Source organism: Amblyomma mixtum, chromosome 5 (genome assembly GCF_055824585.1).
Source record: "Amblyomma mixtum isolate Tamu chromosome 5, ASM5582458v1, whole genome shotgun sequence".
NCBI lineage: Eukaryota > Metazoa > Arthropoda > Arachnida > Ixodida > Ixodidae > Amblyomma > Amblyomma mixtum.
The window spans coordinates 164595803-164612320 of NC_143016.1; the positions used below are offsets into that span (position 1 = coordinate 164595803).

General features: G+C 50.6%; 1 pseudogene; it reads left to right on the forward strand.

Moving 5' to 3' along the window:
* The first annotated feature begins 13301 nt into the window (after positions 1 to 13301).
* Positions 13302 to 15797, forward strand: LOC149344478 (uncharacterized; annotated as a pseudogene).
* Positions 15798 to 16518: the final 721 nt, after the last annotated feature.

Below are 16518 nucleotides of genomic sequence, written 5' to 3' on the forward strand. Positions count from 1 at the left end.
AAAAAACATAACAGGGTGAAAAGGCTAAAAGACAGCAGAATCTCAAGGGGATGGTAACAAAAAATACATGAAGACTTAAACAGTTAATGTCACAAGGTGTAAAGAGCCATAAAAACCAATGAAACATCCATAGCAGGTAACAAGGGTAAAACCGATAAAAACTGACGAAATGGAATTGTTGAAAGAATAAAAACTAACTGAATGTAACAACGTATGGCTAAAAACATGCACAGACCTTAACAAAAAAAAAAAAAAAAACGATGAAACAGTGACACTCAACGATTGTGTTATCCAAGCAAGACGCACCAGCTTACAGAGCCACTGTAAATGAAATTCTAGATGCGTTTAATGAACTGAGCCATGGTTTGGAATTCACTTGTGAATTTCCACAAAACAACAAGTTACAGTTTTTGGACTTGGAACTCTCCTTGGAACGAGATAGATTCTGCTGGATGTACAAGCCTCGAAGTCGAAAAGAGCTGTTGTCCTACGAGTCAGCTCACTCAAAAACAGTTAAAAGAGCCATTGCCACATCTGGATTAGGATCTGCACTAACAAAATCATGTGAGCATTGCATGCAAGAGAGCTTCCAACTGCAGACCGCACGGTTAATACAGGCAGGTTTTCCGCAGACTGTGATTTCGGCAGTGACTGAAGCTCTGCTTCAGAAAGTTAAAGGCAAGAAGAATAACGTCACTCAGGAAAGCAATAGGAGGGTGAGGCCAGCCGTTATCCCGTATTCCCACCGGGTAGCACATAATTTGAAAAAGGTTGCAAATAAATATGAGATTCCCGTAGTCTTTTCTGCCCCTTGCAAGCTAGCTACGTTGTGTAACAGGATAAATAACGACAAGCCAAGACAGCAAACCTGTGGCGTAAAGCATGCCAACATTTTCGTCAGGTGTAGGGAAGGGGTGATTTACCAGATTCCGCTTACATGCGACAAAGTTTATATTGGTCAAACCGGAAGGTGCTTGAACGAACGTTTAAGGGAACATGAGCGCTCACTTGAAAAAGGCACTGGCTCTAATCTAGCGCTTCATTGCAAAGAGTGTAAATGCATGCCTCGATTACGCGAAACTGTTGTTCTTGATAGGAGTAGAGACAGCGTAGCCCGGGAGTTGAAGGAGGCTTTCTTTATAAAAAGAAAGGGCTTGGAATGTGTCAGTGACACGTCAAAATTATTGTACAGGAGTGAACTTGCCTTTTTGGAACAACATTGTTAAATTTTTATTGTTGACTACGCGTGTTTCAATCGTTGAGTGTCACTGTTTCATCGTTTTTTTTTGTTAAGGTCTGTGCATGTTTTTAGCCATACGTTGTTACATTCAGTTAGTTTTTATTCTTTCAACAATTCCATTTCGTCAGTTTTTATCGGTTTTACCCTTGTTACCTGCTATGGATGTTTCATCGGTTTTTATGGCTCTTTACACCTTGTGACATTAACTGTTTAAGTCTTCATGTATTTTTTGTTACCATCCCCTTGAGATTCTGCTGTCTTTTAGCCTTTTCACCCTGTTATGTTTTTATCGCTTTTATGGCTCTTTACACCATGTGACATTAACTGTGTATAGTCATTGAGTGTAGTTTTCATTTTGTTACCATCCCTTTTGATATTCAGTTCACTGTTAGTTTTTCACCTTGTTTTGTTTTTATCGCTTTTATGGCTCTTTGCACCATGTGACGTTGACTGCATCTGACTATCTGTGGCACTGCCCTCCTATATATTGCGCGAGTTTCGCTCAATAAATTCAGTTGTCAGTCAGCGCTCTTTCCTGTCACTTCCTCGTTTCGCCTTCGGGCTTCTTCTTTCGCGCTGTTTTCACCGATGTCTACGTAATACACATGTTCTTGGTTACCATAGTATCGCGCCAACGCTTCCGCGCGCGCCTGGCGACGACCGCTATGGTCTTCTCTGGACATGTTGCGGGAAAGCGGTCGGACCCGGAGGGCGCGTCTCCAGGGTTCTGGCACTCTCTCCCTTTCCTCAATGTGGCAGTCGTGTTTGATGTGTAGCCGGTCCAAGAGGCGGCGACCGGACGTGGTCTGAGCAAGACGCGTGTATTGGTTGACTAAGTGGGCTTCTCGAAGCTCCCGAAATGTGTTCACCACGCCCAAGGCCAGAAGTCTCTGGTTGCATGTGGTGACCGGGAGATCGAGAGCCCACTTGATGACTTTCCGCAGGATGACCTCCAGTTGGTCATCATCGTGTTTGCGCAGGTGCAAGTAGGGAGTTGAGTAGAGGATTATACTCGTTACGAAAGCATGGGCAATCCGCAGTGCATCCTTGCTTCGTAATCCGCCCCGCTTGTTGGAGACCCGGCGGACCATTCGGCCCACCTGGTCTCCCACCGTGCGAAGTTTGGCTAGGGTGGTGTCGACTCTGCGTTGGTGGTGTATGAAGAGGCCAAGGACGCGGATCTCCTTGGCCTCCCGGATCGGTCCCGAGGGGAGACTGATGCGAAGCGGTGTTGTGTCCCGAGGGGAGGGACGTAAGTGCACAAATTCTGATTTAGCTGGGGCGCACTGGAGTCCGCAGTAGGCCGCGTAGTCGTCGACTAGGGTCGCCGCTGCTTGCAGGCAGGACTCCATGTGGCCCAGGTTACCTTGCGTGGCCCAGATTGTAATGTCATCCGCATAAAGAGCGTGATGTATCCCGGGCAGAGAAGACAATTTGGAGGGAAGATGAAGCATTGCCAAATTGAAGAGGAGGGGAGACAGGACCGCGCCTTGAGGTGTTCCCCTCGAGCCGATGATGTATGGCCCGTGTTCCGCATCTTGTATGCGTATGTAGGCTTGACGGTCTGTAAGAAATTGTTTTATGTAGTTGAATGTTTTGTGGCCACAGTTGGTGTTACTGAGGTGGTGCAGGATTACTTCGTGTTTGACGTTGTCGAATGCGCCTTTAAGATCCAAGGCCAGGACCACCTTGTCGTTGTGGGGAGATTCGACAGGATCTAAGATGTCGTGGTGAAGTTGCAGAAGTATATCCTGTGCTGACTTATGAGGGCGAAAACCGAACATGGTGTCTGCGGAAGTGTGCTGTGTTTCGAGAAAATCGGAGAGTCTGTCGCGCACCATCGTCTCCATCAGCTTGCCGACACAAGACGTGAGGGAGATGGGGCGAAGGTTCTCCACATCAATAGGTTTTCCGGCCTTCGGAATAAAGGTCACGAGAGCCGATTTCCAATCGACAGGGAGAGGAGTCTCTCCGTCCCAAATGCTATTGATGCATTTGAGGAGCGCGGCGTAGGCTGCGTCGGGAAGGTTGGCCAAGAGCTTGACCGTAACCTTGTCGCGCCCGGGTGCAGTGCCCCGCTTCATTTTGCTTAAGGCTGCCCGGAGGTCATGGAGTTGGAAAGGCTTGTCCAGCTCCGTGCTCTCTTCGCCTGCATACGAGAACGCCGCCTGCCGGGGGTCCTTAGTGGTGCACAGGTATCGAACCCTGAGCGTGTGCTCTAGCTGTTTTGTCGTTCCTGTAAAGTTGTGCAAGGCCCTATGTAATTGGCGTTGGGTTTCTGTGCGTGTTTGTGTAGCAGTGGTACATGTGCTCTGCAGCGATATTTGGTGACGGTCATCATCATCATCATCATTTATTATCCCTTAAGGGCCCTGGTTTGGGCATTACATAAGGGGGGGGGGACAAGAAAGTATGGCCATGGTCATATTTATAGAGACAAGAAAAACACAACGAGGCATGTTGATGTACGTGTATTTCTATGATCTGTACATTTTGAAATATAGGGAAAACAAACGGATGAAAATTACACAGGCAGTTATGGTCTGCATACTTTTAACAAACAACAAAACAGTATATTCACACACAAAAAGGAAAAGCAATCGGGTACTGAACAAAAAAAATGCAGTGTATTAGAGAAAAGTAAAGCAAAAGAAAAATGAAATCCTATTGCTGCTCATCAGTTTATTTAGAAAAATGAGCGGATGTTAACTGCCTTGATTTTGAGTTGTCACGCTCATGGACAATAGTTTCCGGAAGTGAATTCCATTCATCAATAGCCAAGGGCAAGAATGATTTATTAAATGCATTTGTGGAACCAGTAATGCGCTGCACGCTCAGGGAATTGAAGAGCAGACGGGACGTTCGTACAGGTAGTACCTGAAGGGAGGTTCGCAGGTCAGGGCGGTTGTAATATAGATTATGAAATAAACGCAGCCGTAATGTCTTCCTTTGATGAGTTAACGAGTCGAGATCAATGGATGATTTGATGGCACTAACGCTGATCCGTGTATCATATTTTGAGCAGATGAAGCGAGCTGCACGATTCTGGATGCTTTCTAGTAAGTCAATTAAGTATTTTTGATGAGGGCTCCATATTGCGCTGGCATATTCAAGTTTAGGTCTAATGTATACTTCATATGCGAGCTTACGAATGTTACTGGGGGATAAAGAGAGAGAACGCCTGATGAAGCCGAGTGTTTTAGATGTGTCGGCCACAAGTTTCGTGATATGCTCAGACCAGTTCAGTTTGTCTGTGATAATAACTCCCAGATATCGGTATGATTCTACACGTGAAATGATCATGGAGTTCAATGAGTATGAATAATCAAGGTTGGAGCGTTTTCGGGAGACTTGCATGCTCTTACACTTGGACACATTCAGTTTCATCAGCCAGGTGGCGCACCAGGTTTCTATTGTGTTGAGGTCTTTCTGCAGGAGCAACTGGTCAGATGTATTAGTGATGCGACGATAAAGTACACAATCGTCAGCGAAAAGGCGGATTGTGGATGAAATGCCTGTAGGGAGGTCGTTTATAAAGACTAAAAATAAAAGTGGACCGAGGACAGAGCCTTGGGGTACGCCTTAATTGGCATTGGAGTTTTTGGAGCGATGGTCGCCAATAACAGTGAACTGAGTGCGGTCTGAAAGGAAGGAGGAAATCCATGATAGTGTTGAGGGTTTGCGGGGTCGCAGCGGAGCACCAGAGAGAGACGACCAGCGTGGCAGGCTTCTAGTTCCGAACTGCCCGTGCCGGGCGTGCGCCCCGAGCACGCGCTGTCCATCTTTATTTTCCTCTAGCGCGGGCTGGTAACACCGACCCCAGCGCCTGCGCTTGGGCGCTACAGGGCCCCCCGCCTAGACGGAACGGCGAAACGTACGCGCCGGCGAGGCACAGATGGGGGTCACTCGATGGAGGGTCCGGTAAGTTCATGTCAGGGTCCGGGAAGAGCCGTCGGGTGGAGCGCGCGGGCTCAGGTGGACGAGCCTGGCTGCTGCGCAGCGGGCGAATGATGCAGAGTGCCGAGCTGACAATGAACATGGGGGCAGGGGAGGCCATGGTCGGGCCGTCACCGACTGTAGGGCTGCCCGCTGACACAAGTGTCATCAGTGTTGTAACGTTGCAGCTGATGTCGATGGGAATCTGGCGCACCGAATACGCGGTCACAAGCACAGGAGCGGCCGAAACGGCTCCATGGACTGACAGAAGCTTTGCTGCGACAGCAGCAGCTGTAACAATATTTGGCACAGGTGTGCCCGTCGACACAACGGTGAGAGCCGTGACGTAGCGGAGGAAGTTTCAGGGCTCATTGTCAGGTGCTTGGGTGAAGCGGGATCGACAGTCCGGAGCGCTTGGCCAGGGATGATGCGCGTGTGAGCATGGTCGGCGGTAGGTGGCTGCAAAAAGGTTGTTGCAGTGACAGGCCATGCAGCTGAGACTGCTACATCAGATTGCTCGCCGGGAGCAAAAGACACAGCTTTTGGATGGACAACTGCCGCACTACTCAGTGTGGGTAGCTCGACCATTCGGTGCCGAAGGTGGCTCAAGTCAGGCACCAAAGCAGACGCTTGCTGCGGCGGTGTCGAGCTGCCAGGGTCAGTATCCGAGAAGCGGTTGACCGTACTGAGGGCTTGGGGTGGGGCCTCTTGGGCAGGCGGTGTGGCCGCCGAGGTAGTGGGGCTGGTATGTGGCATATGCTGCGGTGGCGGCAAACTCACTTCGCCTTTAGCACGATCGCTCAGGTCAGTGACTGACGACTTTAGCGCAATGAGCGATGAGGCGGCAGGTAAGCGTTCGGCTGGCAGCGATGCTACGCAGTAGGGTACAGAAGTTGGCGGAGTGGGGCACTCGTCGAGGAAGAGCTCGACTGACGGCGGCACTTTTGCAGATAAGAGAAGTTGCTCACTGGGCTGTGCCGTAGATGCTGCATCGTCCGTATGGGAGACGGTATGGCCGGAGGCGCTGAACAGGGTGGCGCGAGGCGCATCTGTCGCTGAGTTCGCTGACGTGGCAAACCGCGGTGGGCCAGGAACCTCACCGAGCTGCTGAGGGAATGACTGCGGACTTCGGGCCGTGGAGTCGTCGCACAGTGCTGCTAGCGAAACCGGGGTAGCAGGATGTGCTGCCGGAAGCGATGCGGTAGCGTCTGGTGCGGTCGGTGCTAAAGAAGCCGGGCCGGAGGCGCTGGACTGGAGTGGCGGCGAGGCGGCGAGGGGCTGCTGAGGCGTGCCGGATTCTGATGAAGGCTGCGTGGGCGCGAGCGAGGCCGGTGCAGGGCCAGCGGCTGGCGGCGGCGAAAACGGGTCCGCTGCGTCGTAGAGCGGCGGCGGAACGTAGTAGGCGCCGAAGTCCGCCAAGACGGCCGCACGCAGCTCATCGTATGGCCGGCCGCCGAAGGCAGAGTAGGTGAGCCCACACAGGATGTCGGGCGGGAGGATGTCGCAAAGGACTGCGTGTTTGAACGGCTGGATGGTGATGCCGTTCAGGTACATCGCAGCCTCCAGTTGGGCGAACCACCCGCCGACGCCTGCAGGCCGGAACGCCGGGAGCGGCGGGTCGAAACTTGGGTGCTGCCAGTACGCCATGCTAGGACGCCGCTGGGTAGAAGGCACGGTTCGCCGGGTCACCACTGTTGAGGGTTTGCGGGGTCGCAGCGGAGCACCAGAGAGAGACGACCAGCGTGGCAGGCTTCTAGTTCCGAACTGCCCGTGCCGGGCGTGCGCCCCGAGCACGCGCTGTCCATCTTTATTTTCCTCTAGCGCGGGCTGGTAACACCGACTGCAGCGCCTGCGCTTGGGCGCTACAATAGTACGAAGGGGTCAAGAGGGAGGGATGAGAGTTTAAACATCAGACGTTGATGTCGGACACGGTCAAAGGCCTTAGAGAAATCCAGATAGATAATATCAGTTTGAAATGAAGAATCCAAATTGAGGTTAAGGTCCGTAGTAAATTCGTAAAGCTGGGTATCACACGAGAAACCAGAACGGAATCCATGCTGGTTGGCAAAGAAGAAGGAATTTTTGTCTAGATGAAGAGCAACCTGTGAGTATATGATATGTTCTAGCATTTTGCAAGCAATACATGTTAATGAAATAGGGCGATAGTTTGATGGATCAGAGCGATCACCTGACTTGAAAACCGGAACAACCCTACTTAACTTCCAGTCATTTGGAATCGAACTACTTGAAATTGATTGGCTAAAGATTATTTGTAATATCTGATATGAGATTTCTCTAGTGCCTTTTGGTATTTTGGGTGGTATCTCGTCAGGTCCAGGGGTGCTAGACGACTTCAAACTGTCGATAAGTTTACCTATGCCTTCGGCAGAAATGGAGATTGGGGGCATCTGGCTGAAATGAGAGCTGTTATGGTTGGGTACATGGAGGACGGGTTCAGGAGTGAAAACGGAAGAGAAGTAATTGTTCATAACATCTGCACAGCGATCTGCAGAGACGTGCGAGCCATCTTGCTCACGCAAGATAATACCCTGCGGCGAGTTATGGTTTGGCAACAGAATCTTCCAGAATTTCTGGGGGTTATATTTAATTATGTTTTGCAAATCACTATTAAAAAATGTCTTTTTGGAGCGTCTCGAAAGATTCGTATAATTACGGACACATTCTAAATATTTATCCCATTTTGAAACGGGATAAATACTTCACTGTCCGCCGTTCTCGTCTATTACAGTCTAGAAACTGCCTTTCTTGTATGTCCACAGCACAAGCCTGATAAAGGATACTCAAGCCTCGTAGCCAGCCTGCCCGACTGTATCTCGTACAGCGTTCCCTTCGCGCTGTCTCACCCCGTAGTCTCCTTTTTAGTGGAAAAACACTAATCCGGAGGTCAAGAGCCTAGCAAAATCGTATTTTGTGCGTGCACCTCAGAACCACATGAAAACAAGGCACAAAAGAAATCACATCAGTATTCACGACTGGGAGTCGAATCCATGGCGGCGCTAACAGATCAGCGTGAAGGCTGCCGCGCGAGACCACTAATCAATCGCCGCAGCTTTTTCTCCATTGCATGGAAGTACACCCACACTGATAGGCTTCAAGCCCGACTTAGCAAGGGCGCATCCCGCAACCCGCTATACGCAGTCACACCAGCATCCAGCTCTCACTGTTCCCGCACCAAAATTACAGGAGGCACGCATCGAGTAAAGGCAGTCCAGGCAGGGGGTCGATCCTGCGAAGCATATACCCCCCGCAACATAGCACACTGCTCTCGGAACAGAGACTATGACGAACGTGGCGGCTCTGCGTGGCGATCTGTCACGTGGCTCTTCCACAGGCTGCACAGCACGACGAGCGCTAAAAGCGGCTGTGGCTCAACTCAGCTGAGCCAGGATATACAGAGCTAAAATTCTGTTAAGCATAGTTAGACACCGTTTAGCTTTGGTTCATCTTTACTGTTTCAGGACTTCAGCGAAAGGAAATTGTTTCAGTGAGAGCAAATCACGTGATGCCTATCTCGTGCAAGAAGTGCAAGAGTGAGCGTCCAGAGCGCGGTCGACGCAGCGGCGGACGTGACTGCCAAGCGCGAGAGAGGGTCACGTGACACATCACATGCCACAACTGGCGATGAGGAGCGGCCGAGCAGCAGCCAGCGCAGCGGCGGACGAGACTGCCAAGCGCGAGAGAGGGTCACGTGACACACCACATGCCATTACTGGCGAGGAGGAGCGGCCGAGCAGCAGCCAGCGCAGCGGCGGACGCGACTGCCAAGCGCGAGAGAGGGTCACGTGACACACCACATGCCATTACTGGCGAGGAGGAGCGGCCGAGCGGCAGCCAGCGCAGCGGCGGACGCGACTGCCAAGCGCGAGGGAGGGTCACGTGACACACCATATGCCATTACTGGCGAGGAGGAGCGGCCGAGCAGCAGCCAGCGCAGCGGCGGACGCGAATGCCAAGCGCGAGAGAGGGTCACGTGACACACCACATGTCATTACTGGCGAGGAGGAGCGGCCGAGCAGCAGCCAGCGCAGCGGCGGACGCGACTACCAAGCGCGAGAGAGGGTCACGTGACACACCACATGCCATTACTGGCGAGGAGGAGCGGCCTAGCAGCAGCCAGCGCAGCGGCGGACGCGACTGCCAAGCGCGAGAGAGGGTCACGTGACACACCATATGCCATTACTGGCGAGGAGGAGCGGCTTAGCAGCAGCCAGCGCAGCGGCGGACGCGACTGCCAAGCGCGAGAGAGGGTCACGTGACACATCACATGCCACAACTGGCGAGGAGGAGCGGCCGAGCAGCAGCCAGCGCAGCGGCGAACGTGACTGCCAAGGGCAGCTGTGGCGGCGAAGGTGAAGGTGAAGATCGAGGCACCCGCCACGCGCGGCTTTACACACGAGGCGCGCCTCCCGTTAAAGGTCAAATCTAAGAGCCAGATGACCTTCAGGCTCAGCATGGGAGGAGTAGAGCTTTTCGCTCTAAAAGATCACATGGAACCTTAGAACCTTCCACTGTAGGAAAAAATGTTGTAATATAGGGTGTAATCTTAATGCTTTTTTTCTAGTTAGTCGGAAAATGTCCCGAAAAATACGTCATCTTGACAAAACACAAAGTAATGGTCAATAGTTCCCGGCTGCTGACACAAGCGGCAGTTCAGAGACCATGGCACAAAAGTCCCTTTTCACGAAGCCACGCTTTGACAGGTAAAGTTGACGTGTGAAGTTTGTAAAAAGCTAGCGCTAAGCGGGCTGTACTTGCCTTCAAGAGCGGTGTGTTGGCTGCAGCCGTCCAGCGCCTTAACCTCGGGCGGTAGTAACAATTGTGTTTATTTCAGTCCAGTACATGTACACGACTAAGGATCACCGAACAAAAAGCTCCAGCTGGTGCTTCAAGGAGCTCCCAAGTCCGCAGATACCTCGAGGGTTCCAAAGGGAAGTAAGACTGACGGTCCCGCTGACGTTGTAGCTCGAGCGGCGTCTTTCCTCCCGCTTAGCGAATCACGCCGGCGTTTCTTTTGATATGCCCCTCTCTGCGCGGTTACGACATCAACCTCAAACCTAATTCCACAGGACTGCACTGCTTGGAGTTCCTTTGCCTCAGGTAGAATAACTGAGAAAAAGACACGGAATAGTGCCACCAGACCTTAGGTTGAAGACAGGTTATCTTTATACCTTTATGATATGTCTCATAAATTTTTGAACTTAAATGAAAACCACATTTTGTTCTGCAGAAATTCTCGATCTTTCTTTCGCAAATAAACAGTGGTATACGCAGTGTTTCTTTTTAAGATTTTCATATTCCTCCATGCCCGTGATGAACATCTGAATCTACCGGCTCTAAAAGCACACATGACCCGCCGCGGCGGCTCAGTGGTTACGGCGCTCGGCTACTGGCCCGAAAGACGCGAATTCGATCCCTGCCGCGGCGGCTGAATTTCGATGGAGGCAAAATTTTAGAGGCCCTTGTACTGTGCGATGTCAGTGCACGTTAAAGAACCCCAGGTGGTCGAAATTTCCGGAGGGCTTCACAGCGGCGTCCCTCATAGCGTCAGTCGCTTTGGGGCGTTAAACCCGAATAAATCAATCGAATCTAAAAGCAGACGTTTGACTTCCAGGCCTGTTTAGCACTCGCAGGAGAGGAAAATTCACAACGAAGGCCATTTTTTCCTGCCACAAAAGCCAAAAACATCTCAAACAAACAGCTGTTTTTCCTGCTAAAAAATTCTGACAGTGGAAAGCGCTCAAAAAGACAAGGACGACAGCAAAAAGGGAGACATACAAGCGCTTTCTATGCCTCTCCTTTTTTTTCTGTCGTCCTTGTCTTTTTGAGCGCTTTCTGCTGCCAGAATGTAAAACCAACTCACCCACTTACTTCCATTATCCTGCTAAAAAAGCTGCTAGAAGAACACTGTTGCCAGTTTCACCAACGAGCGCAGAAAGCGGAGAGTAATATCTGGTATGAAGAGAGGCTGAGGAACACGGACGGAAACGTATGGGCAGCTAAGATACTCAAGGATCTGCATCAAAAGAGTGGTGGATAATATTGGCGGACGCGAAATAGTAAATTGACCAATAGGCATGTAGACAACCAGGACAAGGTAATAAAGAGCGCTAAATACAGGTTCGAAGAGGCAGAGGTTCTTATCAATTCTGCGCAAAAAAAAAACAGAATAAGGAGTGATTAAAAAGGAAAGAACAGTAAAAAAGAATAGTTTCGTGATTACTCAGTAGGCAGTGCCATTTTATTTGAAGTTGATGAAAGCAATTGCTGAAAACGAATAAAGAGAGTAGTTTTCAAAAATTTACTATTCATTGCCTTTTAATTTTAATGGAATGAGAGCGCCATCTGGAAAGAAGTAAGATAGGAGAGTTTGTTGTAATTCAATAGGCAGTGGAATTTTGTTTTAAGGGGATGAGAGTGCTTTCTGAAAATAAATAAAAAAGAGTAGTTTTGTGATAATTTAGTATCCAGCGTCGTTTAGTTTCAAGGGAATGAGAGCGTCATCTGAAAAGAAATAAGGAGCAGTTTTGTCATAGTTCAGTAGGCAGTGCGATATTCTTTTATGGGTGGCCCATTCACACGTCCATGCCTGTACAGTCAGCGTCCCGGATGCCCTAGGGTTATGGATGAAAGGAGGCAAAGTAAACGCATCTGCGGTAGACGTGAGCAAAAAACTACCACAGAATTCGTGGCGATAAAACAAGGAATTTATCAAAGGAGAGGATTTTTATTTTTCTGGAACGTACGTTTAAGTGCAGAAAGATGACACAAAGAGATGAAAACATCTTCTCAGTCTTGTGGCTACTGCTATCGCCCCATTTCGCAGCGATCTTGCCATTCTTGAATTCTTCCATCGATTGTAATCTCTTTGACGAATTAAATGTATAATTCTCAGTTCAACCGTTAATACTACGCTCGATTTCACAATTGCAACACAAGTTGCGTGAATTCTACCATGACGAAAAGCGCACTTCGGTCAAATGCACGTGCGTCTGCGTCAATGATCGTGCCTTCGCATTCACCCATAACGCTATGAAACTGCCTTCGGCATACAGGCGCAGTACGAAGCCGGCGTGGCAATAAATTATTAGAGAAACGCCATGACTGCTTTGTTTTTAAGCAATAATTTTCCATCACAAAAGCCTAGTTTTTGTTCGAAAAGTGATAACCGGTATAATTCCAATGAAAATGCCACGGAATGATTAATGTGGTTCTTCGAAGGCTTGCTTCAGCTTTAATGTGGACGTCTTTTACTGCACACCGATAGGAATGCACATCACTGTACTTTGTTGATAATAAGCCAAAAAACCAAAAAAAATTGGAGGCGTGTCAAGATTAAGCCCAGTGGATGCGAAGCATGTCCTTAGCGTTTGGAGGCATCTTGACCGCATACACGCCCGGCGCAAAGACGCTGGCGCGGTTGCGGGCACAGAGACTGACGCGACGGCGGGCGCGCCGCCTCATCCCTGGCGTGACGTCACATATCACGTGATGCAGCGATGGTGACGCCGCCGCCGCGTTGCGCGCGACGGCGCGAACCGCAGCGTGGAGGCCTCCGCCGGGCGACGTCCGACGGCGCGATATGAGGCCCCATCTGCAGCCGGTGTGACGTCATCACGTGACGTCACATCATGTGATCTCACTTCAAGGTCAATGGTGGGCACCGCCGGGAGGCGACCGACGGCGCAATATGAGGCCCCATCTGCAGCCGGTATGACGTCATCACGTGACGTCATGTCACGTGACCTACTTGAAGGTCACTTGAAGGTCAATGGTGGCCACCGCCGGGCGTCGCGCGAAGGCCCGAAACCTACGTTAATATGCTCCGCATAAAAAGCGCTTCCGTGTTTTGATACCGTCGCCGCATTTTTACCCCGCTTGAACGCTGGTTCGGGGCAGCCGTTCGCTTCAACAGAGAAACTACGCATGCGCCGAACCTTCTTATCATGTACTCACAACAAGCTTGGCGTCACTCCCATTCGCTGTAAGCACGAGGTGAACGCCCAGTTCACCCACCAGTAACCTGACTTCACCGGGCGCGTAACGCAGTAGGTTAGCCAGGGAAGATAGCAGCGCGAAAACCCCTCAAGCTTTGACGCTATTAGGCATGGCAACTTTCGAAGAAACCTGTCCCTTTATGTCGCTGCCTAGGGAAATGGTTGTCCACATTTTGAGGTTCCTGGGTCCCGAAGACCTGATGGCTGTCGAACGAACTTCGCCAGAGTTGTCAAGACTAGCTCGAGTCCAGTCCGTGCTGCATACCACGAGGTTCCTCATCAGCAGCTCGGCAGATTCCCTAAGCGCCTAACTAGACGCGAAGAGGGCGGCGGCGTTCTCTGAGCTCGACTTGAATGACTTCGTGGCCGCCGACTCGGAAACGGTGGAGATGTGCGTCCAGAGCTGCGTTAACTTGACCGCACTGCGTTGCGTGAACACCCGGCTGCGACCGACAGCGGTGGTTCGCCTCCTTCGAGACAGGCTCCGTTGTCTGCAGTTCCTGGAATGGTCGATCCTCGGAAGCGCACGTCACGACGAAGACATGTGCAACTTTTTGTGCGCACCGCTGGACGATGACAGGTCGCCAATTATCCCGGAAACCCTGCGCGGCATGTACGTTGAGATGATCCCAAGAGGACACAGCATCGATTTTTTCTGTTTTGTTCTCGAGTGTTGTTCCAGCCTTCGCATGTTGCATTACCACGAGCGAAGGTTTCAGACGGGAATTGAAACAGCCGCGTACAGTGTGCTCGATAGCTTCCAAAAGGGACCGGCTGGAATGCTAGAGATGTTCACTTTCACCTACGACTGCACCGCTGAAGCTCTGGAGACGGAAAGAACGGCGCCTGAAGACTCATGGAGTCCAGTGAGCGTGCCCGAAAGTCTGCTCGGCATGTTCGAGGAAAGCCTAAGGATGTCTTGGAGCGTGATCGTAAAGCAGACTCCAAGGACATCCACGAACTGCGTGGTATTAGACAGGAGAACGGCTCATCTCGTCCCGGAAAACTTTTCGAATCTCTTCGTCGTCATCAAAGATGACGCGTTCGCAACCCTCGAAGCAGCGGCTCGTCACCACTGGCGCCGAAACACGCGGGCGTTGACGCTGGTGTCATCCCCTGCGCAAACAGTGGCCCGCACATGTTCTGCAACCGCCACCGATGCCTTGTCCTTCCAAAACTTCCTCGGGGAATGCCACAACCTGACCGAGCTAAATCTCACTTCGTTCCATTTTGAGCCGAACGTCGACTGCTGCTCTGTTCTGGCCGACGCTGGCCATACCAGACTACGCGCGCTGGCACTGCCCACGTGCGCCCTAAGTCGACGAGAGGGCCTCGATCAACTCGCTAGGGCGCGATTCAGGCTGAACGAGTTAGACGTGCGCACTGAATTTAGTGCACTGCCACAGCTTTGCGCCGTTTGCAAAGCTCCTTCCACATGCACCGAACAGTTTTTCGAGCCGCTGCACCTGCTCTGCTTTCTGAGGCGACTCACGTTATGCAATCTGCCGAACATCCGCGACCTGCGCTTTCTCAGGGGCTGTGCGGTTCGTGAACTCAGACTCCAGAACCTTGGACAGCAAGGCTCTGACAGAGGTAAGCACCGGTCTGCTTCTTTTCTGTGTCCTGTTTCCTGCGTAGTTTTGTGTCTTCAGTATACCTTGTCTACGCCTGAAGTTATGTTCTATGATATCGGCTTAGTAAATTTAGCAAGCGCTTTTTGCCTGTCCTTATGTTCGTGCTGCTGCGTCTTATTTTGGCATCATCTAGGAGAGAAAGCTTGGTGGTTATACCTGTTTTATGTGTTAAACACCCTCAAGCTACAAGCACTTTTTGGTATATCTTTAAATGCTTTTAACGCATGTACCCACACTGTCTCGTTTCACCATACTTACGGTTACGTAGGCGGAATCAGGAAAAAACGAATTTATTCGGGCCACTCTAGGGGCACTGTATGTGAAGGGATGTTACTCAGAAATTTCAAATTGCATAACACCAACACACTTTCAGCTAACTCACGCATTCGAGTATCTTAAGCGTCATGTTAAACCAAAAGAATTTAAGGCTTTGCACCGCTATTTTTTTTCTGAATTGTTCGCCTTTTGATCCAGGAAATCGTCGTGAAGTCTCTTTACGGAGTAAATTACGCGTCATCCTGGGGCTGCGTGGCGTAATACCTGCCACAGGACTTTCTGCATTGTGTTTCACAGATGATGGAGCAGGTGCACAGCCTGAAGCTGGAGAGCACCTTCGTCCCCTTGGACCTGTCCTTTCTCAGGCTAGGGATGAGGCGAACTCCTCAGCTGCGCCGGCTGTGCGTGAAGTCGACCGGGATTACGCCGAGCGAAAGCCCAGAGTTGCTGACCACCCTGTGCGATCTCTTTCCAGCCGCCGAATTCATTCACGTGCACACATGGCTGCCCGACGAGGAACCGGAACTGGAGCCGGAGCCCATAGCATTCGTCGCGTACCGCTCCATCCCGCCAGATGGCGCCATCGGGGGATGGGACCTGGAACCTGTGCTTTTACCCGACGGAATTGTCCTCTGCGATATGTGCAACCTCGTTTCTGCCCAGAGGCCCCGCAACTGCGGACCGCGTCGGTTCTAAGGGCGGAGACCAACAGCTAAGGCCGCAAAACCTTGTCTTCAGTCCTATCCGCATCTACGCCGCCATGGAGGGTGAGCGCACAAGAATGAGCGAGTAGAATGCAACCATCTTGTGTCGTCCAATCGAAACCTGGAAGATACGCTCTTGATCTATTTATATAATGGCCACGCCATTCTTAGCCCTCTTTGAACGGCGAAGCTTCTACCACGCTTTGCTTGTAGAATTTTTACCTTCTTTTATGTGTACGACAACGAACGATAAAGGACTGCTCCGCTCCTTAGTTACTTCCTAATAACCTAGCTTTGACATTAAAATGCTTAGCATTTTTATGCTGATGGTTTGCAAGCTCATTATATATGCATTGTTTTTATAAAGCAGTAATCGTTTTACCATTATCATTTGACCACGATAAGCACATGGAACTTTAGCACCTAAACAGGAATAACGGAAATCGAGGCTTCCAGACTTCAGAAGTTAAGCTTTTGTGCTCCTTTTTGCAGGCGTTATTACACAATAGGTCTGGCTTTTCTAGCCCGACTCTTGCTTAGCCTCAACTGCTTGCCCACCGTGAACGAACGAACGTATTAATTTTCTTCCGTCTTTACTGACTGTCTTTGCAGTGAAACATTGTTCTCACTGAGAAGGTTTCAGTACACCTGCTTTTCCTATCATATACGCTCATTCGTGTTTGACAGGGTCATTGCCCGAACGTACCTTCCCG